We start from the raw sequence: 18,156 nt of genomic DNA on the forward strand, positions 1-18,156 counted from the left end.
ATGCATGAATGCTCAGTAAAGGTTTGCTGAGGCATCCCCTACCAAGATCTGTGAATGGGTAGATATGTATAACCAGAACAGAGAAATACAGGTGGCAACTTTCAGATGGGGACGAATTATTCTCTTATGGCTACGTCTTGTTCTTATCAGTGATGATAATAGTAATTGATTTGGGCAAGATTTGAAGATACTGTCTTCACAAGGTGGATAAGAAACATAAAAGATACTACGGAGTAGATTCTCTGTGGCCCCTGAGAAGATTGCAGATGTAAGGTAAAACTCTGGATCATAGAGATGTGGGTTGGTTGGAGGTTTCCATTGTAAACATACTTAACCATCTTGTTTGAGATTCCTGGGAAATGTCTGTGAAAAAAAAAAAACAATAAGGTTCTACTCAAGGTCATGCATATCCTCTCCTGAAATCCTAGTTATTGCTGTTTCCACAGGAAAAAAAGTATTCATTTCATCAGCAAGCTTCACAGCAAATTTTATTAATTATTCTGAAATTCTTGATTCTCAGTCCACAAGACGTTTTAGTCACACTCTAGGGTAAGGGGCTCCTTTGCCTTTTTGTGTCCCCATAATTTCCCCTGTCTCTCTAACCTGCTTCAGTTTTTATTACCTTTAAATGTCATACAATGGAGGCAAATGGAGAGAAATGACAGAGGGATATCAAAAGGCAAGTGCAGCCACAGAGGCAAATTTAACTATTGTCGACCATGGCATTGCTCCAGCTTAACATTTAAAGGAGATGATCTTGAGAATTAAGGGTTAGGTTATTCTTTAACCAAGTTTTTAATGTACTTTGAATTTCAATCTGCTGGTGACATTTTCTGGTAAAGGTATTTTCTTTCATACTCTGTAATTGTGAGGTTTAAAAGTCTGTGTTACCTCTTACGTTTTTCTAGCATAAAACATTATCCAACACGCCTACATTGTTATTCTAAACATGGTTAGGTAGCAGTGCTCTATTCCATAGAAATTCTTCAGTTTTATGTTAAATTTGAGTTAGATTTTGCCTAACAAATCATAACCATTGATTTATTTACATGCTAGCTCATTTATTCTACAAAGACTGACAATGTCTTCATCTTTTTCTTTCTCTATGTGTGCATTGTGTGATCATGTATATATACACATGTACGGTGCATGTGAAGATGAAAGGTCATCTTACTTGTTATTCCCCAGGAACTATACCCCCCTTTTGGGTGGGTAGGGGAAGAATGTCTCATTGAGATCTAGATCTGCTGATTAGACCAGGCAGGTTGCCCAGGACATCCTAGAGACCTCCCACTTTCTGCCCCTACACTACAGAGGTTACACATGTACACACCACCATAACTAGCTTTTCACATGATGAAGTTAGGGCCACATGCTGGCATGACAAATACTTTAGCAACTGCTACTGTGTTATCTCACCAGCTCCTGCCTTAACTTTAGTCTCCATGATGATCTCCTAATATTTTAAAACTGAAATTGACCACAATAATGTATATATTTACAAATATGCCTGGATGATTTTGCCTAACAGGTTTGTGTATTGCTACACGAATGAGGAGAAATGGTGAGAAGTGACAGCTTCCCATTAAAATGGAGTTATTTATAAAGCACACTGCTTAGAAGAATCTCTGGAGACCACACTGTCCACAGAGGCATACCATACAGCTGTATCCCTTCCATTTGAATAATTTTCTGAGATAAACAGCTGATGTGTCTTCTTCTGGCTATTATATTTTTAGATTTGGATATGCTGAAATCCAAGATTTTCTAGGTTTGGGGAGGAAATTAATTGCTTTTACCTGTAGTACTTCCAAGAACTCCCAAGGGCACTATGAAGTTTTTTTTTCTTTCTCAGAAAGAAGGATGCTCCAGTTTATCAGTATGGTGCTATGTCTCTCTCCAGACTACTCTTCTCCCGTGGCCTTAGCTCTTCATTACTTCAGGTACTACTGTGCTGAATTGTTCCGTTGCTATAGACACACTTTCTTCATAAATACATGGTGGAAGCTGTGAGATGCCCTCCTCCTTCTGAATTTCCCTATTCTTACTCCCCTGAGTCACCTAAGCAATGGTGGAATGTACTTGAAACAGAGTTTGGACCAGAAACTGATGAGGTGGGGCCTCTCCCGGGAGTCCAGGGGTAAGGAAGCAGAGGCACAACATACCCAAACTTATGGGATACAATGAAAGCAGTGCTAAGAGGAAAACTCGTAGCTCTGAGTGCTACAGTTTCCACAAAGAAACTGGAGAGAGCATACACTAGCAGCGTAACAGCACATCTGAAAGCTCTAGGACAAAAAAAAAGCAAATACACCCAAGGGGAGTAGATGGCAGAAAATAATCAAACGCAGGACTGAAATCAACCAAGTAGAAACAATAAGACCTATACAAAGAATCATTGCTATTTTCATTGCATTTATAACTGTAATTTTACTGTTATGAATCATAATGTAAATATCTGATATGTGACCCCCATGAAAGGGTAATTTGATCTGAAAGAGATCATGAATCATAGGTTGAGAACCACTGCTCTATGGTGTCAGGGCACCAGTGGTAGGACTGTGACTGGGCTGCATTCTAATAAGTTATAAGGTATGTAGGTGCTGTCCTCAAACCACATGAGCAGGAGTATAAAAATCTACCTCTCTGAGCCCTTGGAACTTTGGATTTATCTCAAAAGGACTTTGAGAGCCCTGTGGTTTTGCTGAGGGCTTATTAAATGAGCTATGAGCTGTGTGTACTATCCATTGGATACTCTTCCCTTTCATGGCTCCTGAGATAAGGGTCTAGTGAGGTGGTTACAGGCAGTGCTCTGAAGAAGTATAGGGTCCCTGGAGCCATAGCAGGAGATATACCAATTACAAAGTATGTTCTCAAGAATGATGATGAACTTGAGATCCTCCTGCTTCTATCCTCCAGATGATGGAATTGTAGTGTTCCATCCTTATGCCTGATTTGCCGTATAATTTAATCTTGGCATAGTTAATGGAATATATCCTAAACAGTTTGTTTTATAATATAGTTTATTTCTCTCACACACACACACATGGACAAACACACACACACACACACACACACACATGCACACACGTGCACACACACACGCACATGCACATTCACACACGCATACACATTCACACACACGCGCGCACACACACACACATGCACACACACACATACACACATACACACACACATGCACACGCACACACACATGCACACACACGTGCACACACACACACACACATGAACACACACATGCACACGCTTGTACACACACACACCAGAAACTAATCTTTCATTTTTCCCATTTTGCTTGGCTGTTTTCTGTTGCTTGTAGGCCAGTCTACATGACATTTTCTTGATTAGTCATTGATGTGAGATGGCCTGGCTCATTCTGGGCAATGGTACTCACTGCTGGCCAGGTGTCCTGGGTTGTTTAAGAAAGCAGGTTGTGCAAGTCATAGGAAGAAGACAAATGGCCTCTGCATCAGCTCCCTGCCCCTGCATACCTACCATCCATTTCTGCCCTGACTCTACTTCATAATAGACGATCACTGAAATCTGAAGCAAGCTCTTTTCTTCCCAAGCTGTGAAGACATTAATTGCTTTCCAAAGGCTGTAATAAGACACCATGACAAAGACAATTTATAGAAGAAATTCGTCTGAGCTTATGGTCTAGACGCGGGGAGTCTAGAGTGGCAGAGAGGAATAATGGCAGGAGCAGGAAGATAGGGGCTCATATCTTGAACTGCAATCATGAATCAGAGAAACAAACTAGAAAATGGCAAGTCTCTCCATTCTCAAAACATCAATTAATACTTCTAGCACTGCCCAATAGTGCTTCAACCAGGGACCAAGCATTCAAATGGTTAAGACTTTGGGAGATATGTCTCATTCAAACCACCACTGGCTGCCAAGAACTAAATAAAAGTAATAAGATCACCATCTATTTACCATCCATTTTGGCACTCTACCACTTGTGGATAAAAACAATGTTGAACAACAGATAAGAATACAAACTCAAGTACCCAGGTTAGACCTTACTCATCAACTACTGGCTTATGGCCTTCCAGAACTTTTCCTTCTCAGTTCTACATCTGTCCCAGTGCTGCAGGGTCACTAAAAATCCATAGGCACCGTGTCACAATTGTAGAAATGTACACAGAGTACAGAGAGTGGTGTTGGAATCATCACACCTATGTAGTTACTTCTTGTATGAGTGCTGTTATGTATTCACTGTAACAAGTAGATGAAGTGCTCACAGTTACCCCATGGAATAGCAAAACTTGCAACAGCAGGAAAGCTGGCAGCTTGCCTAGGTAAGTGAAGAATCTTAGATCTAAGCCCGGTGTGCCTAAGTACACATCTCTTCCAAAATATCACAGTGTTTCCTGTATTGCCAGAGACTAAGAGTACAATACAAGTACCTTCCCCAGTTAACCACTATTAAGATACTGGTACCCCTTTCCCTTGGCTGGCAGTGAGGAGGCCGCAAGATGCCTGGAGTTACTGTAAAAGACGCTAACCAGCAGGAGTTCATCAGAGCTCTGGCAGCTTTCCTCAAAAAGTCCAAGAAGCTGAAAGTTCCCAAATGGGTTCATGCTGGCCAAACATAAAGAGCTTGCCCCATATCAGGAGAACTGGTTCTACAGATGAGCTGCTTCCACAGCATGGCACCTCTCTACCTCTGTGGTGGTACAGGAGTTGGTTCCATGATCAAGATCTATGGAGGACGGCAGAGAAACGGTGTCAGGGCTAGCCACTTCAGCAGAGACCCTAGGAGTGTGACCCGCTGGATCCTCCAAGCCCTGGATGGGCTGAAAATGGTGGCAAAGGACCAAGATGGGGGCCACAAGCTAACACCTCAGGGACAGAAAGATCTTGACAGGATCGCTGGACAGGTGACAGCTGCCAACAAGAAGCATTAGAACAAAGATGCTGGGTTAATAAACTGCCTCATTCACAAAAACAGAAACAAACAAACAAACAAAACAAAACAAAACAAAACGGTACTGGTTGTTCTCCCTCAGCTTGGGTTATAACATTCTTGAGACTTTCCATTGCAGTTGGACTGCATTTGTGTGTGTGTGTGTGTGTGTGTGTGCATGTGTATACATGTATATGCATACGTGCCTACATACATATGCATGTACTTATATATGCCAGAGGTTGATACCATATGTCTTTCCCAACCACACTACACCTTAGGTTTTGAGATATGACCTCTCATTGAACCTGGAGATCACTGATCTGCCTAGTCTGGCAGACCTTCAAGCCTTCAGGGTCCTCCTATCTCTGTCTTCCCAGTGTCAGGATTACAGGAACACACTGTTGTACCTGGCTTTTGCAAGGGTGCTGGGGATGAAACTTAGTTTTTCATGCTTGTGCTGAACTATTAGCAACTGAACTCTCTCTTCAGCTCCTATATCCTTCTCTAATAACTCTCTCATTAAGCCAGCTCAGATATTTTTTGAAAATTGGGGGGAGACAAGTTTCAGATAAGTAAATATATGAGGACACATATGCAGGATGCTCATTGAGGCTGTGTGTCTGCCATTGTTTGAGTAGCTGGGTAAGGACCCTATGACTGAGAGGACAATTTGTGTCATTCAATTTGGATTCTGAGGTGAACATTCCAGTATTTTTGGAGAAGTTTCTCTCTACATAAAAACTAAGAAAAGCAGTTGCTGAGTCAATCTATTGTCATCTGTTTCTATAATATTGAATTTACCAACAAAATTTCACAAATTATATAGAATGGCAGAGGGACATAAATCCAGACTAAAGGCTGTATTTTTCTTTAAGTTCTGCTGTAAAAATTGGAGACAAGAAACAGTACTTTGGCTGACTCAATAACTGGTTGGAAGTTGGGTGTTGATTGAGTCTGGTTCCTGCAGAGATTTTCCCCTCGTGCAAAGTAAGGAAAGTGGGTCAGAGGAGACAGCATGGGTAGAATGTACAACAAGCTGCAGGGAAGAAGCTGGAAGATTTAGGAAAGACTTTCATGGAAACTGCTGGTAAGTCTCTTCTCTACCAGTTTTCATCCTGAAGTCAGCAAGATACTTGCCACATCTCAGTGATGTCATGACACCGAAAGATTTCCCCTCCTGTACTCCATTTCAGGACAGCAACTGGTTATCCCTGACTCCAGCAGCTTCAAATCTCAGGACATTCTTTCCTGAATCTCCAGAGCTGTCGTCATCATTCCAGGGTTGCCAAACCTACAATCTACACTGTCAGAAGCCCTGAAAACATAGGTCCTTATAGCTCCTTACGATGACTATGGCAAGGCAGTGCACTGTCTTTCAGGTTGCTGACTGCCAACACCCTATGTCTCACACAGGAGATGCATATAAGCTAGCTTCTGGCTTGTCTCACAGGGGCATTTATACCTCCATCAGGGCTCTCACGACCTTAGTGGCCCTGAAAGACCTTGTTTACAAATACCGATGCACTGGAACCAGAGTTGCCCAGATGTGCATGTGGGTGGATATGAACATTCAGCCAGTTACATGTCCACAATAAACAACAAAGCAATGTTTTTATGTTAAGGCTAAACATTGTGGTGAGTAATGATATGCCAACAGAACAGAAGATAATAAACACAATAGCCTTCATTAAAGAAATGTTAGCCTGGAGGAGTGAATGCTGATTTAGTCAGCTTTTCAGGGTACCGAGGAAGATGATGCTAGGCATTCTCCTCATCATCTCTCTTAATACTTAAAGCAAACCTAGAGTGTTGAAATCAAAGCCTCATACTCTATACATTAAGAAATTGAGGATTAACATAACAAAATATTTCACTGATTGTATAATTTTTGCCAACAAATATATAATAAACTTTGATTTTTCCCACATGTTTCTTAAACGGCTACAAACAGAGGCTTAGATAGTTTTATTTACATCTCCAGGCCTGGAAGTTCAAGTGTGGCTTAATTCATAGTGCTAAGAGATTAGTGGGACAAAGATATATCTAGGACCAGGACAATGGCTCATGTTTTCTCATGTGGTAGTGAGTGGTCTATAGCCACAAGAGAGTCAAAACAGGTCTACTCAAGTGCTTATAATCTGTTGCTGGCTTTGCTAGTATGCTGTTGACTGAATATAAATTCAAAAGGGTGGAAAAAGAAGAGTCCATTGTTTCTCTTCAGTGTGGCAGTATCTGTTCCCATTATAATAAGGTAGGAATATGGAGACCAGAAGAATTTGTAGGCTTTTATGATCTGCTGCTGAAATCTTTAAGGATCCAGGATAGTATTGAACCCCAGGGACTCTTCTTCTAAAGCCATATTGTTTTACTTAGACATTTTTTAATGACACTCAGATGACATTTTTGGTAGGTTTAATATAATTAGCAAGAATTTCACTGAGACTTACAGTTATGTGTTGGTTAATGGTCATTATTTGAAGAATATGTTTGCATAAAATAATTTAAGTGTTATGCTCTATTAGATACCTAGGTTATGTGCTCTGGTCATTGATTTTAAGCTACAGACATGGACAACATGTTACTATACTGAATACTAAAAGTAATTGCAACAGAGTGGTAAGAAATTATGAATTTTAACCAGTAACAACAAAAAATGCAGAGCAGAAATAATGGGGTATTAGAATCTTTCAGCTCTCTTATAATCCTAAGAGAATATCATGTACCATATATCTGTCTGCTCATAAAAAAATTGTAACACAAAACTTGTTTTAATGAAGGAGAAGAAAAAAATTGTTATGAATACATTTAGATGCCCAGGCTCTAAGGACCAGTGGAATAGCAACACTGTTTTAACCTTTTGACAATATGCCTCTAGATTTTCCACCTTTGGAGGGATCTGTGAAGCTCATTGCAGACATTCAGCAGTTGCTAGGAATCATGGCATCATATATTATGTAAATGGTTCCAGAAACCAGAGATTTCTACTCTTTTATCATATCAAATGAACCAATCCATGACCACTAATAATCTCAACTACAGGAACTCAAAGAAATGAATCCAAATGCTAGAACTAATTTCAAGGTACATTCATTGATCCTTGGATGTCATATGAGGAAAAATCTTTATGCTGCTCCTTTAAGCTTTGCATGGTTAAAGTGTTGTGTGCATGAAATAAGTGGGGGTGTGCATTCAATCATTCTGTCTTCAAATATTTATTGAGAGCTTGATCCTGGGCTCAGAGCTGGCAGATATGGTCCTGACATCATGGAGAATTTCTTTCATTAAAAGAGGAGGGGGGTCAATAGGGCTTAGATGAGCTGACAATACAGGGTTGGACATTACCAGCAGTGGTGGTCTAAGAAGGCCTTCCTGAGGAAGACATTAGAGGAAAACCCAGAATGATGGAAGAAGCTACTCCCTAGAGGATCTGGGCATAGAACACTTCAAGGGGTGAGTGCAGAGTGAATTGAGGCCATAGTTGGTAAGGACTTGTATGTTGCAAGTGAGAAACAGAAAGAGTGGTACAGTACTTGCTTCTATCCCCTCTATTCTCTGCCACTCCCCTGCATCAGCCAGTGTATGGCTCCATGAAAAATTAAAAAAAAAAAGTCTAAACACAGCAAAGAATATTAAAAAAGCTAACAAATATAGCCATTTTAAAATAAGAAGTACAATTTGCCACCCCAAAAGAATCCTATTTATTTATTTATTTTTTATTTATTTATTTTACGTGTTTGATAGTTCATGGCTTCAAAATAAGCATTCACTAGAACGGTGATCATTTCTTTATTAAAAATCTACTACAAGTTCTAATATATCAGTGAATGCCTATGGTATTAAATGGTTCTGAATATCTCTGTGTATGATTGTCATTTAGTAATTCCAGTAACATCATGAGCTAGGAACACTTATATTTGAAACTTGTTAAAAAATAGATTAAGAATTTTAGCATAATTTCCTTTGGTGTTCTAAAGCACTGAGATCATTAAAAAGAAATTTTCCTGATAGAATCTTTACAAGGTGTATCTTTGTTGTCTTCCTACTTCTTGTGTAATTACCTTATAGTTTGTTAGGCAAACCATAGTATCATTCCTTTTAAATATTAGTGTCATTGTTATTTTAAGTTAACCAACTTGCAATTGACTTAGCAAATATTTACAGTGTGTTGCTCTGCACCTAACCCAGGAAGGTATTAGAAGTATAGACACACAGAACAGGATGTCTGCATTCTGGATATGCACTAAATCTTTCCAAATGCAAATTTAGCATTTGCTACTCACTAAAATTCTTCAATATTATAGAGCATTCTCTTATAGTGTTATTTCCTAGCCTACATTGTAAATAGAGAGATGCTTCCATATCTTGTTAGCAACTCTTGCAGGTTGAATGTGACATGCCCTCTAAGGTAGACTTGAAAATGTGGTTCCCAGCTGGGACCTGCTTGCCAATTTTTGAAACCTTAAGTGGTGGAGACCTGCAGAGTCAACTAGTGGTGGGCCTTGGGGTTGTATAGATTGGGCCATTTCCTGGTCACATTTTCCTCCTGTTACAGTGTGATCACGTGGCTAGCCTCCTGCCCTGCCACCATACTTTCTTATTCCATTGTCATGCCTTTCCTACCATGGTGGAAGAACTCCTTTGATCTGTAGCCCAGAGTAAACCTCTCTCCCATTGAATTGCTTATTGTCACATCACCAAGAAAAGCAACTAATATAACAACAGCAATGGGGTTTGCTATGGATAGTGGAGGGTCACTAAGACAGAAGTCATGGGTTTTGCCAGATAAATTGAAGGGTTCATGTGCTGGTAACTCAGCTAACTCTGTAGACACTAAGCAATTTGTGTGTGTGTGTGTGTGTGTGTGTGTGTATGTGTGTGTATGTGTGTGTGTGTGTGTAATGGAACACACCCAGATATAACAGAAGAGAAAGTGCAGGAGTTCAGTGGCACATTAAGGTAAAGGTAGACTTCAGGGTATGGCCTGTGGTCAGGTTTCTAGAACACTATCTAGAGGTACAAAAACTAAGATGCTAATAAAATCCAGCTTTTACCATGGAGGCCTGCTTTTGGACTTGGATAAGAAGTATCATTACCTTTTGGGTAAGGATAGGTAATAGGGGAGCAGTTATTAGTTGAGTCTATTGGTTGGAGATTAGCATCTTTGAGGCTGTATGCTTATGTTTTTAATATATAATTTATACATTTTAATATATAATTTATATATTTTTAATATATAATTTATATTTTTTGATGTACATTAGTGTTTTGCCTACATGTATATCTATGTGAGCGAGTCAAAAGCCCTGGACCTGGGGTTACAGACAATTGTGAGCTTCCATGTAGGGCTAGGAATTGAATTCAGGTCCTCTGAGCCATCTCTCTAGCCCTGATCAAATCTAGACTTTGGTCAGAACTTGGCCAATGATGAGCAAGTAGTCTCTTCAAGCTTATATGTTTCCATGTAAGTAAGCTGAATCTTAATGATGCTGTGATTGATAGTCGTATTTGCTTAGGAAAATGCTGCCAATAGCCTGTTTGATGTTTGGATGCATGATGAGAAAATCTGCTCCTGATGATTAAGTAGTTTAAAAGGACAGACACCAAAAGACAAGATGACTGCTTCAGAAGCATTTGATTCAATGACAAAATTTGGACAAACTTTACCATAATCAAATGTTCAGTGGGTACTAGCTATATAAACTCTGTCCTTTTAGATTCCAATGAGAAGCCTTTTGTTGCAGAGAAATTGCAACATCTGGGTGAAAAAGACCTGAAGATATCATACAGTATGCGAGTATTTCTTGATGAAAGAATGGTAGTTATGAGCTTAAAAATGTTATTTAACAACTGTTGCTGGTATTGCTGGCCCACAGGAGCTATGGATGTACTGTCAATTAGATGCTTTTTGACTCCTTCCTCAGCCCAGTCGGTAAAGCAGAAGATGACAGTAGTCAGTCCTGATCACATGAGGGTTCTGAGCAGGTCAGATGTGTAACTGCTGGTAGAAGTGAAGGAATTAGCTGCAAAGAGGTGTGACTTTTTTTCTAGAATGATGAAAATAACTTTCTATCTTGTTTGGAGTGATATTTACACCTGAGATCTGTGAATTTCAGAGTATATAAATTATACCTCAATTAAAAATGAACAAAGCTAGGCACTTTAACTATATGTGCTTTATTGTATGTAAATTAGACTTTAAATGAGAATGAAGAAAGTTGCATAAACACAGTCAGTTAAACATAGTGATTCTGAAACATTTCTCTTTTGTTGATGAACTGATCTTCAGGTAAATATATTGATTGATTACTGATGATTTAAATGGGCCTTTGCTTTACTGATTCAGCAAATGTCAACGTAAGTATGTCTTAAAACTATATAATCATATGAATTTTCTAATTGTAGTTTATTACAAATGGCATTGTGAACTGAGGTTTATATGTTAGATCTATTGTGGTGCTACTTTTACAATAACTCAAATAAGGTAAAGTTATTTTAGAAGAGAAAAACTTAATTGAGAAAATTCCCCTACTCTACTGGAATATGGTTCATTTTCTTGGTTGATGATTAATTTGGGAAGTTTCACCCAATCTACTGTGGTTGGCACCACCCATGGGCTGGTGGTCCAGCTGGGAAAGCCATGGCCAACCAGTATCACTCCTCCATCCTCTGATACAGTTCCAGATGCCAACCTTGTTGTCCTGCCCTGACTTATCAGGATTATGGAGTATACACTATAATAAAATAAACCATTTTTTCACAAAGTTGTGTCTGTTCATGGTTTTACCTCAGTAATAGAAACCCTAACTAAGACACTTATGGACTGATATTGTTTGGAAATAGATAATTTGAAAGCTTTCCAAGTCTATGTTTTTTGGTAAATTGAAGATTAAACTTCTCTGAAGGTTGGTATAGGGAGAAATGAGTATGTGTATGTTATAAATGAGACAATGTGTACTATAATAATACTGTTTGCACTGCCCAGCTGTGGATCAGGAATCTCAGCAGTCTGCTAGAAATGTATAATTTCAGGTCTAACCCTAAACTTACTGAAGCTGAACCTGTATTATTACAAAATATTCAGGTAACAATATATATATTAAAGTCTTGAAAATGTGTTGTAAATTTTAAGTTAGGACATGAGTAATAGAAACAGTCAAAATTATATTTTCTGTGGCAAATGTATGACTATAAATTTCATATGTGAATTCCTGATGTTGGCTTGAGCTCATTCTGATGCTCTTAGTGGGCAACAGGATCCTGAGGTGTGGCTGAGTGAGTCGTTGGTGGAGGGAGCTGTGTTGGCAAAGAACACTGTCCTAGGACGGCCTGTCTAGCTAGCTTTACATGACATGATTTCATAGTATGGAGTACATGTTGACTCTGACTCTGTTCTGTGTAATGATAGCACATAGGATCTCAAAGACAAGAAAAAGTTTCCACCCTGGAATTGAATTTTCTCCACCCCCCAATCTATATTTAGTCTCAGTGAATAGTAAGACATTCAACTGCCTGAGCTAAAGCATTTATACCATCTAGGACTCCTGTCTTTGCATGGTCTTTGTGATTCCATTCACTATTACCTCCCCTTTTGTGTCCCATCAAACCTATCTTCATATTTTACCACCACTAAGCTCTCATTTAGATTCTGACCCCACACATCCACATCCATTCTTCAACGCCCAGAGAAAACAGCCACATCATCCCCTCTCTCATTATAAGCTTTCCGTCTTGTGTCCCTTAACCTAGATGTGAGTTCTAGAAGCTGCCTGTCCCTCCTGGTCCTGGTGCACTCAACAACTACATCATGCCTGTCTTGGCCTCACTTACTCTGCAATAACTGTATTGGTATTCATCATTTTCAATATGATACATGCCACCCCACTTTGCAAATGCTGCTCTCTTTCTTTGATTTTTATGTTCTTCTCATTTAAAAGCTGAGCTCATTTTCACCCTCTAAGTTCCACCTAATCCTCTGTCCCTTTTAGGTGGTTCAGAGTGTTGATTACATAAAACAGTCTCTTGTTTGATCAACATCTTAGACACATGTTTCTTTCCATTAAGACATTTCATTGCAAATTACAATTGGTACACATATTGTTGGCCTTTATATTTTTGTCTACTTCCTTTCAGAATAGTTCATGTCTATTTTGTTCCCCACTGTATTTCCAGTTTCTCGCTCGATGCCTGGCATTGGGTAGATACTTAGTACATTTGCTCTCTGGTGAATTGCTACCTGAGTGGATGATGCACAGATGAAGGAATTTACTCCTTCACACAATGGGATGGCTACTTAATTATCTAGCTTCTACCTGGAATTTACCTCCTGTTGAAGTGAAGGAGGAAGAGGCAGAGGAGGAGGAGGAAGAGGCAGCAGCTGTCTCTTTATTCTAAATACCATCACATCACACTGCTGAATGTATTGTTCTAATTCTTTTAAACATAATATGAAGTAAAGAGTTGCAGGATTTTCCCCCGAAGTTCGCTTTGCATCCCTGCCTCTCATGACCTCCATCTATTGGCAAGGTAGCAAGGCTTGTTCTTGTGCCGCAGTTTCATCAGCACCTGCTCCCTGGACTCTTGCCATTGGAAGCCACAGACAAACCAAGAATGCCATCACCTTTAATTACCAAGAAAGGAGTCATCCTTAAATACACAGATAGTGCCTTGGAAACAAGAAATAGAAAAATGTAAAACAGGGCCAGGTTCATGGAAAAGAACTACAAAATGAAAAAATTAATTCTCCTGTTTTAACATAATGTTGTTAATCTGTACATTACATTATTATCTGGAGTGTCTTACATGTTGAAAGATGCAGAATGCAGGGCTGCTCCTTGCTCCAGCAGTGTAGTGAGCAGAAGGGACTGGCTCCCCATCCATCATAATAATTAGTTTGTCATAATTTTCTGCCCTTCTTGGCTCTGCAGTAAAAGATAGAAGAGGCATTTAAAGTTACTCAGGACTAGTTCCCCAAATTTCCTTCCTGTTCTTTATGGGAACATATTGCTGTATTTCTCCCCTATTTGTTTTATATTTGGCTCATGGTAATGAAGTATATTTCATCTGGAAGTATATAGCTTTAATTTTGTGATCTACTTGGGAACATCTTGCTGTTTCATTTTGTTTCAGATGTACATTATATAAAGAGAACCCACACTTCTTTCTGAACTCAGCCATCACCCATCAGGGTTAATTCTAGTCTCGAGTCTAGCATTTTGAGTTCATGAGCTGACTGCATAATAACACACACTGTATTCTCTTACTAGCTACAAAATGTTTCCTTATTTTATCCCTGAATTCTCACAACCGCCATGGAACATAGAAAAAGAGAGATTTATTCATGTGCCCATTTGACAGGATGTAGAGCAGAAAGGTCAGCTTTCTTGCCTAGGGCTATGCTGCTGAATCGAGGAGGTACTAAGAGTTTTTATTATAAATCACAGCTCCTTTCCATCATTTAAGCACATTCTGCTGGGGCTTGCTTCTGTTGCTATGTAGACTGGGCAATGTTTAGCTATTCCTTCTTTCCACAGTTGTAGATAGAATAAACTGTCCTTTCAAGAATAGGAATGGGCAAAGGTGGATGATATGAAAACATGGGTTCATTGGCCCAGGACAGAGGTGCTCAAGGTTTGGGATCCAGACCTGCAGCATTAGCATCACCAGGAAGCTTGTTAGACATGCCAAATTTCAAATCCCATTTCAGACTCACACTGCTGGAACCTCTTGTTTGAGCATCCAGTATAATGCTCCTCCAAAGACCCTGTTACCCTCCTGCAGATGATTCTCTGACTGAAGCAAAAGTTTGAAACAAACTTGTCTTGGCAGAAAATTGAGAAGCACAGGAGACTAGAAAGGCTTCGAGAATGCACAGTACACTCTGGAACAAGGTTGTTGGATTGTAATCACAGTCTATCACTTCATTCACCACAAAGTAGTTACTGAGCATGTGCCATGTGCGAGACACAGATACTTAGGATATAAAATGGAAAATAACAATCTTTTCCTCCGTGGACAGGATGCTCCTTCACCTTACACAACATGATTGAGTGACAGAGGGTCAATATTGCTCTATCCTTTCTTTCCTAGCTGTTTAAAAAACAACAACAACAACAACAACAACAACAACAAAAACCACCAGTAGTATTGATGATGTTTCGTCCCAGCATTTCTACTCACTGTGGAGACAGTGTGCCTTCTTTCTCAACACATTCTCTGTGCTATGGTGCTATGGACAAGCAACAGATGTTATTTTCCTTTACTACTACTACCAATAATAACTATAATGAATAATTATTAATAACTCATTTTCAGTATTTTATGAGTTAATAATTACACAATATTTTATCTTTATTATATTATACACCATACTTATTATTATTATATAATTTAATAAGGAATATAATAATTATATAATTAATAAGAAATGTGCCATTTCTTTGACTGAGACTTATAGATGTCAAACATATGTTTAAATTAGAAGCTCAGAATAACACATTTGGAAGTGGCCAGAGGAGTCATAGACTCAGGTGATAGACACCTGTTAGCAAAATATCTGGTTTGGGGAATCATTTGAAAGTATGATGGCAATCCCTGTGAGAAAGAACATGTTCCTGGTGTTATCCTTGAGTCCTCTCACAGAAGTTCAGAGCTCTGAGGTGATTCCAGACTGCACACCACTTGCTTAAGGATATCTTAGAACTACCTGTAATGAGATCTGACTCCCTCTTCTGGAGTGTTTGAAGAGAGTTACAATGTAGTTACATATAATAAATAAATAAATCTTTAAAAAAAATTGACCCAGAGGCTCCAGGAATATAGAGGTAGAGTGAAGATATGTACATCTCTCTCTGCATGTCTTTTCAGGTCTTCACCTCCAAATGTAAAACTGCCTGTCCTATGTTCAAAGCCTGGCTCAAATTTTAGCTCCTCAATGCTCCTCAGTTGGATTAGCTTCAGTGAAATTCACGAGTGGGAGACTTATCACTCCTTACAATCCCATCATGGAAGTCTCAATGAAGCTAGCTTTCCTAGAAACAATTTCTATATCCCTTTTATTAAACTTAATAGTCCTTCAACTTCCATGTACCCCAGAATAAACCAGGGTGAAACTACATTAGCATATGGTGTGAGTAGAAGTCAATCATGGACCTCCTGTCTCATCTCAGCATAAACACCATCTGGTTGCCTTGGTGAGTATTCTAATGAAGGCAGGTAAAGAGAGTGAGTGGAAGTGTGGACATCAGTCAAGAAGCAGTACAGAGAAGTATGGAGTAAGGAGGAAGAAGAGAAGATGGAAAGGAAAGAAAGGGAAAGACAGGTAGAGGGAGTTATGCCTACACAGTCCAGAATCTATACACAGGGTTGAGGCTATCCGAAGAAAGTTCTTTCATTGGTTTTTTGACATGGTTTAAATAACCCCTGATCTACTGTGGCCCAGGGGGCCCAAAAGACTGTGTAGAGGTTTATCCTTGATTCGTTGACCTTCAAAAGCCCTGTATATCTTCAGTGATACTGTTATATTCTGCCCATGTTGGTCACATTTACACATCTACGATCCTCTTGGAACTTTTGGAGAATGGGTATTATGTGCTGAGAACACATTATTTTCCACAGTAATCTTGATTCATAGTCAATAGGAATTATACTTGTACAAAGTAGTAGAATCACTGGGGACTTAGTTCTGTTTCTTAAGGAAGAAAATAGACCAATGGAGTGTCATTTCTTAATGTTCTCTACTGATCATAAGACGTAACAATGCCTATTTTTAATATCTTCTTGATGATAAAACATTATCAAGATAAAATTTACTGGAGTTTTGATTTTGTTTAGTTTGTTTTTCTTCCTCTTTTTTCAGCCTGCTTCCCTCTAATAAGAATTCTTTGAAGGAGAAACTCATATTTCAGATCTAAATTTAAAGAACTCAGATTTCATTGCTCAGTTAATTAAATTTGCAGTAGTCTCTTCAGAAATATGTATGGACTTATTTTCACTTTTACATTCTCCTTATCTTCCTGTCAAATTTGCAAATGCAGTATCATACACATTACTGCACATGACAGTTATTTACAGATTGAAGTGATTGATTTCCTAATGATCATTTAATATGATTATTTTTCTTGGCACAGTTTCCAAGACCCCATGGTTTGTTTTGCTCACACATTTTATAATAGGTTGTTGTCTCATACAGTTGCACTGAGACCCATAGCTAATTTGTGTTTGGCAGAGAAGCTAAAATTTCAGGCTTTCCTCTCTGCTTGTAGCTAAAAGTCAACCTTTTAGGAGTGTTGTCTACAGTTCATGAATTTGCAAAGTCAAAACTATGGCATAAGAGGACTCATTGAAAGTTCCATTGTGAGAATAATGCAAGCTGTATAGATTTCCAGATCCATGACAGGAAGTTATTGAGTTGTGAAATCAGCCAATTTCTATAACAATGGCACTGAATACTACTACCTAGCATTTAAAAAATGTCAGAGCCTCTTTGTCATACCTATAGCTTCTCATATATCTGTGATATGTGTCAGAATCTTTGCTAAAATATTTAGGTATTCTTACAGAATACCAATATCTTACTGTGTTATTTTCCCTTTTGCTGCAATGAAATACCAGACAACACTACCTCAAGGAAGGGAAAGCTTGCAGTTTGAGAGTCCATTCTCTGCTGGTGGCTGGTTATATAGCATCTGTAGTCAGGATTCAGAGAGAGATGGGTGTTACTCAGCTCGCTGTATCCTTTTAATTTGATCTGAGTTAGCCCAATGCAATGATGCCTCTTAGAGCTAAGTGAGCTCACTGAGAAACTCCATAAAAATGTTCAGAGGTTTGTCTCTTAGATGATCCCAAATCCTGTCAAGGTGATAGCATTAGCTATAAGACTTATAGAGATAGATTGTTACTATCTCCTTATTATAGGTGAAGAAACTGAGGCTCAGAAAGAATGAATGATCTCCTCCAGCACACCCAGATAGCAAACAGAAGAGCCTGGTCCATAAATATACATTATCCGATATTAAATGCTTTGTTTTTCCACATTTCCAAACATAATTTGGTATGAAACACTAGCAGCAGAAACAATACTGTTTATGCTATGAATTATACTTTTATGTTGCAAAACAGGTGAAGTCTAGACTTGCAGAGTCACCTTCTTTGGGAAAAGGAGGTTAACATGTAGAAAAATGCAAATCGATCCATTCCTTTCTCCATGTACAAAGCTCAAGTCCAAG

General features: G+C 38.9%; 2 long non-coding RNA genes and 1 pseudogene across 3 annotated transcripts in view; 2 read left to right on the top strand and 1 right to left on the bottom strand.

Moving 5' to 3' along the window:
* LOC116072978 overlaps window positions 1-18,156 on the top strand; it is a 154,786-nt gene that overhangs the window by 132,472 nt on the left and 4,158 nt on the right. The gene's annotated exons all lie outside the window — the stretch shown is intronic.
* The window catches only part of LOC116072973, a 23,515-nt gene continuing 5,458 nt past the window's right edge, over window positions 100-18,156 (bottom strand). Inside the window, exons 2-3 of the long non-coding RNA XR_004111611.1 lie at window positions 13,733-13,851; window positions 100-363 (exon numbers count right to left, since the gene is read on the bottom strand). This is a non-coding gene — a long non-coding RNA (uncharacterized LOC116072973). The remainder of the gene's footprint in view (window positions 364-13,732; window positions 13,852-18,156) is intronic.
* Window positions 4,500-4,931, top strand: LOC116072952 (annotated as a pseudogene).

Source organism: Mastomys coucha, unplaced genomic scaffold, assembly GCF_008632895.1.
Source record: "Mastomys coucha isolate ucsf_1 unplaced genomic scaffold, UCSF_Mcou_1 pScaffold10, whole genome shotgun sequence".
Taxonomy (NCBI): domain Eukaryota; kingdom Metazoa; phylum Chordata; class Mammalia; order Rodentia; family Muridae; genus Mastomys; species Mastomys coucha.